Here is a 6,304-nt window from a genome sequence, read left to right as displayed (position 1 = left end):
GTACTCAGCCCCCTAAGCTGGAAGACAGGGGTGAGGCAGGATAAAGTCCCCACAGTCTTCAAGGAAATGGTCAGTTACCTTCTTTCTGCTCCATTTAGACACAGAAGTCTAGGGGGTTGGATGGCATCCACCCAAGGTACTGAGGGAGCTGGTGGAGAAGCTTGCCAAGCCACTCTCCATCATTTATCAACAATCCTGGCTAACTGGGGAGGTCCCAGAAGACTGGAGGTTAGCCAACATGACACCCATCTAGAAGAAATACAGAAAGCAGGATATGGGAACCTACAGGCCTGTCAGCCTGACCTCAGTGCCAGGGAAGGTGATGGAGCAGATCATCCTGCACACCATCATGCTGCACATGCAAGACAACCAGGGGATCAGGCTCAACCAGCATGAGTTTATGAAAGGGAGGTGCTGCTTGAGGAACCTGATATTCTGCTATGGCAAGGTGACCTGTTTAGTGGATGAGGGAAAGGCTGTGGATGTTGTCTACCTGGACCATAGTAAAGCCTTTGATACCATCTCCCACAGCATTCTTCTGGAGAAACTGATGGTTCATGGCTTAGGTGGGTATACTTCACAATGGGTTAAAGCTGGCTGGCTGGCTCAGCCCAAAGTATGGTAGTGGATGGAGTTACATCCAGCTGGTGTCCAGTCACAAGTGGTGTTCCCCAGGACTCAGTACTGGGGCCAATCCTGCTTAATATTTATCAATGATGTGGACAAAGGGATCGAGTGCACCCTCAGCAAATTTGCAAACAACATCAAGTTGGGGGGGAGTGTTGGTCTGCTTGAGGGAAGGAAGGTTTTGCAGAGGGACCTGGACAGGCAGGAATAATTGGCTGAGACCAATTGTGTGAGGGTCAACAAGGCTAAGAGCTGGGTTTGGCACTTGGGTCATAACAACCTCATGCAATACTACAGGCTTGGGGAAGAGTGGCTGGAAAGCTGCCCATCAGAAAAGGACCTGGGATTGCTGGTTGACAGCCAGCTGAATATGAGCCAGCAGTGTGTCCAGGTGTCCAAGAAGGCCAACAACATCCTGGCTCGTATCAGAAACTGTGGCCAGCAGGACAAGGGAACTGCTCATCTCCCTGTACTTGGCACTGGTGAGGCCACATCTCAAATACTGTGTTCAGTTTTGGGCCTCTCACTTCAAGAGGGGTGCAGACATGCTGGAGCATGCACAGAGAAGGGCAACAAAGCTGGTGAAGGGTCTGGAGCACAAGACTTATGAGGAGTGGCTGAGGGAACTGGGGTTGTTTAGTCTGGAGAGGAGGAGGCTCAGGGGAGACCTTATCGCTCTCTACAGCTACCTGAAAGGGGGTTGTAGGCAGGTGGGAGTAGGTCTCTTTTCCCAGATAACTAGCAACAGGACAAGAGGAAATGGACTCAAGTTGCAGCAGGGGAGGTTTAGAGTGGATGTTGGGAAAAATCTCTTCACTGAAATGGTTGTCAAGCATTGGAACAGGCTGCCCAGGGAGGTGGTGGAATCACCATCCCTGGAAGTGTTTAAAAAATGCATAGATGTGGTGCTTAGGGACATGGTTTAGTGGTTGATTTGGTAGTCCTGGGTTAACGGTAGGATTTGATGATCTCAAAAGTCTTTTCCAATCTAAATGATTCTATGATCAGTTAAAATAGAAGTTGAAACTGAACATACCTATATACCCATATATTCATTAAGGATTACCTTAAGAATGCTCTGAAGAATGACTCTCCACTGCCTGTGCTCTCTTGTCATTAGTAATGTCTAAGTGGTATAAATATAGAAGAATTATCACAGCATAGTTTTACTGAGATTGCATCAGTTCAAAGGGACTGCAACATAATTGGGTTTTTTGCTTGTTTTAGTTTTGTTTTTTTTTTTTTTCCACTTTCAGTTTTGTTTTAACCATTGGATGGTGAGATAAAAGAAAGTGCTAGCTAACAGTCAATGTAGTGATAATATTTGGGCTACAATAGCTCTTTGAACCAAAACTTTTACTTACTTTACCTACACATTTTGAACAGCTAGTAATCATAACTTTTCCCATTGAATCCTGTCCCTTTTGAGTTCAGTGAATTAAAAGGCTTAGCGTGTTACTGAGTCAAAGTTGTGTATTTCTGTATTTCTAAAGCTTTGTATACAACAACTCAGATTTGGCTTTACATTAGAATTTGTATTCTGAAACAGCAGAACAGTACAGATTACACAAAAATTGACCATCATTTCTGCAAGTGATTTGACACAAGAAAATGGTTAACCAATTTATATAGCAAAAGAAATTCCAATATTGACAATTCCCTCCTGATTTGATCCCAAAAAATACCTAGCCTTGTAAAACAGCTCAGGGAAGGAAGACATTCTGGATAGCAGAAGTGACATACAGAGGACAGACAGAGCAATATTTAAAGTAAGTGCTCACCTGAAAATATCAAATTTCTTTGTTCTCAGTATTTTTAAGAGGAATGTGTAGTGGTAGTTTATGGAGCGTCTTAGCCTACTGTTACCAGAATTTACTCAATATTTCCAGCAAGTGTTAGTGGAAGGTACTTTTTGCACTGATGCAAAGTATAAGAAACAAGCAAAATTTTGGGTTTTGAAACTTCTATTGTATCTCGCATTTAAGTGTTGATAATTGGCTAAACTGATATACAGACTACATTAGCATGTGAACCTGGACTGTCTATGCTTTGAAACTAATTTTTTGGAAGGATCCATTGAAGGAAGAGATATGCATTGCTATGGTTTTATCTTTTCTGAACAAGAGACTGTGGAGCACGGACCCAATGAAGACACAGAGGTCACCTTCATGTTATTCATGGGGATTGTAGGCGTAGTGACTTAAAATGTGTTTGTTTGAAAGACCTTCATAAATGATCAGAATGACCTTGATGATTATAGTCATATCACCTTATGTAGGCTACAGTAACTTTGGTCCTTCACTTGGTAATGAGTACACAGTATTTTTGGGGTGTGGACACTAACTTCATCTACTTTTTAAGATTGCCTACTATGTCAGTCTTGTTAATGGCAAAACAGCTTACTACAGGAAGATTAAAAACCTACCAGGAAAACTTGTTGGGAAAGGCTTTGAGTAACAGACAGTCATCACTCATATTTCTGCAACAGGAGACATTCAGGGTCCTGTATGGATCTCAATAAGAAAGGCACAGCAGCAAACAGTCTAACAAAACTGTTTTAGTAACAATAGTAATAACATGATAGAAAGTAGGAAGGCAAAGATAGTAGCAAGTAAGTCTTCAAATGCTAGAAATCCTGCTGTGCTACAGCATCAGATGGACCCCAAATGAATACCCACAGCATGCTGTGCAGATCCCATCTGTGGAGAGGTTCACCCCCGCACATAGTACAGTGGCTTTTTATATCTAGTGTAACAAACAGAACTATACATCTTCCATGACAGGTCTTTTTCTTGATATCCACCTGAGCAGATTTACCTACATATATCTAGGAAATGCAACCAGAAATAGTACATATCCAGAGCCTTCCAGCAAGTTCTCATTTATTCTTATGTAACTGGCATTATACATGATCACTTATATCACATATATTTATTGATCACATACAGGTATCTCAAGCCTTAGCACAAGGTCCAAAATGACAGTCAAGGCTGTCTTAAGGATACTAACTCCTCAAATACAGTGTCTTCCACTAGACTTCCAATACTGTCATACTCTACAACTAATATTCTATATAAATACTTGTTTCTATGGGAGTTAGAAATTATTTTTAGAGAAGCTCTCATGGAAGTCTGTTTTCAACACACTTGTGTGGACATATTAGTAACACAAAGCCGATGGGGATTCAACTGAATATTCATTAAGCAGTATATCAATTGTGCTAGGAATCTCAGGTTTTGTACTATTAGGGAAAAAAAGAAAAGAAAAGAAAAGAAAAGAAAAGAAAAGAAAAGAAAAGAAAAGAAAAGAAAAGAAAAGAAAAGAAAAGAAAAGAAAAGAAAAGAAAAGAAAAGAAAAGAAAAGAAAAGAAAAGAAAAGAAAAGAAAAGAAAAGAAAAGAAAAGAGAAAAGAAAAAAAGAAAAGAAAAAAGAAAAGAAAAGAAAAGAAAAGAAAAGAAAAGAAAAGAAAAGAAAAGAAAAGAAAAGAAAAGAAAAGAAAAGAAAAGAAAAGAAAAGAAAAGAAAAGAAAAGAAAAGAAAAGAAAAGAAAAGAAAAGAAAAGAAAAGAAAAGAAAAGAAAAGAAAAAAGAGAAGGCAAAGAAAAAAAGAAGAAACAGAAAAGGCCAAAGTGGACTTTAGACAGAGGAGCTTAATACATAGTCCAGGCAGTCCACACTCCGTCATATAGCAGAAAATCATTAGCTATTGCTACAGGTCTGAGGCCATAGATTGCAGCCCAGATATTTAGCTTTCTGCAAGTAATAAAAAAGGCATTAGGCTAGTAGGTATTAACAGAGCTAATTTTGATCCAAGAAATTTTAAATACTTTTACAGTATAGGGCACTTGAAAGTTAGCATTTTTCCATCTTTTTTTATTACAGTAGTGTTCTTAAGATGGGCATAAGTCATATCAGGTTTATTTGTGTCTGCAGAACATTTTCTGTACGAGGCTGAATAAGCATTACATACAACTGCACTGAAGAAGGAGTAGTGAGGTTTACTGGACTGACTGACATTCAAGACTAAAACTGTCTTCATTCAGTGTTTTGTAAGTGAAAAAGTATTTAATAATTTACGGAATTGCACACACAAGCACCAACAAACATGCCAGGGGTTTGCATCACTAGAAAAGTTTTCACTGCTCTCCCAGAGCAAACTGAAGTGACTGAGTCTAGAACAATGCAGACAATAAGCAAACATGCTCTGGCACAGTAAGGAAGAGATGTGTTTGTGAAGTGAACATGACGCGTATGGTTAACCATAGGTGGTACATTAGGATCTGTAGAGGGTCTTGTAGTCTCTCCTAACACTTCAAAGGAAGGCCCATTAAAGATTGCTTCAGTTTTTTAGAACTGTTTATTGGTACATGTCAAACACAGGACACAGCGTAAGCTTTACAATGTTTAAGGCTGTTTTAAGTGACAAATTGTTACCACATGGAGCTCAAGTTTCCAAAATGTGTGAAATCAGAGAAAAAGGGCATTTGGAGTGTAAGGGGTGGTGAACTTGTGGAAAAGTGACCTCATAGAATATATCTTTCTTTTGCTGCTTTCAGCTTCCTAACGACACTGGAAGGACCAACTGATTCAAAGAATGAGCTGAATTCTATGCTGCAAAAAATAAATCTCCACTCAGCTAAGCTGGAAGTTTCTAAGTGCTACTTTGCATCATCGTAAAAACACACACAATATCTTACCTTTGTGGAGTTAAACAGATTACTATCAACATAGCAGACTCCATATAAAAACTTTCTTTGCATGTTTACAATTGATTACTGTTTCAAAAATTAATGACAATAATAATGATGATGATGATAAAGTAGGAACTGCCCTCTGAAAACCTGTAGTCATGTGTGTGGCAGCTAGTCTTAATAGTCCCCTTTTATTTATTTGTCCCACCTTTATTTCACATAAATATTTACTTACATTGTGCAATATAAATGATATTTCTAAGAATTCAATTTACATATTCTCTTGTGTGTTTTTTTCCTACTGTCTTGTGTTTGGATAACGTAACGTTGCCTTCAGAAGACAGACATGTGAAAAGTAAAATTATGAAAAGCATAGCATAACTTATATTTAACACTTTTCTAATAATTGTTTGTCAAACAGTGTATGTTTTGAAATTCCTGTAAGTCTGGCAAAGTAAAAGCTCAAAATATATACCACATGTTTAATTACATATAGACTGGAATTATTAGAATACTGGTAATTCTGTTTACCTGAAGGAAAACCTTTTTTTTTTTTTTTTTTAGGGGGATTTTGAATTAATTCAAGTTTGGATTTTCTTCTTTGTTCTTACTGGTTTTGTCATTCATTTTAAAGTACATTTGTGATTCTCTGTTTTATCTGATCTTACAAAGCGTCCTGCAGACTGGTTGTATGAAGAATGCGATACAAATTATATGTTGCACAAAAGAACAATAATTCATGCTGATTTATAATGGAAATTCTTGATAACTAGTTTGTTTCTCTAACAATAAACCTCTTAAAAGTGCTATAATATTTTCTGAAATTATGCTGTTCATTGTTGTACAGGAAATAGCTAGAAAATAAATTAATCGTATAAAGTGACGTATTGACGTTTCTTTTTGTAAAATTATAATTTTATACACTTATTCTTATTGTATCATACAATTTTTCTAAATAGCTATCATGGTTAACTATGATGGACACTTTT

This window comes from Falco cherrug, chromosome 2 (assembly GCF_023634085.1).
Source record: "Falco cherrug isolate bFalChe1 chromosome 2, bFalChe1.pri, whole genome shotgun sequence".
Classification (NCBI taxonomy): domain Eukaryota; kingdom Metazoa; phylum Chordata; class Aves; order Falconiformes; family Falconidae; genus Falco; species Falco cherrug.
This window is presented reverse-complemented; position numbering follows the sequence as displayed.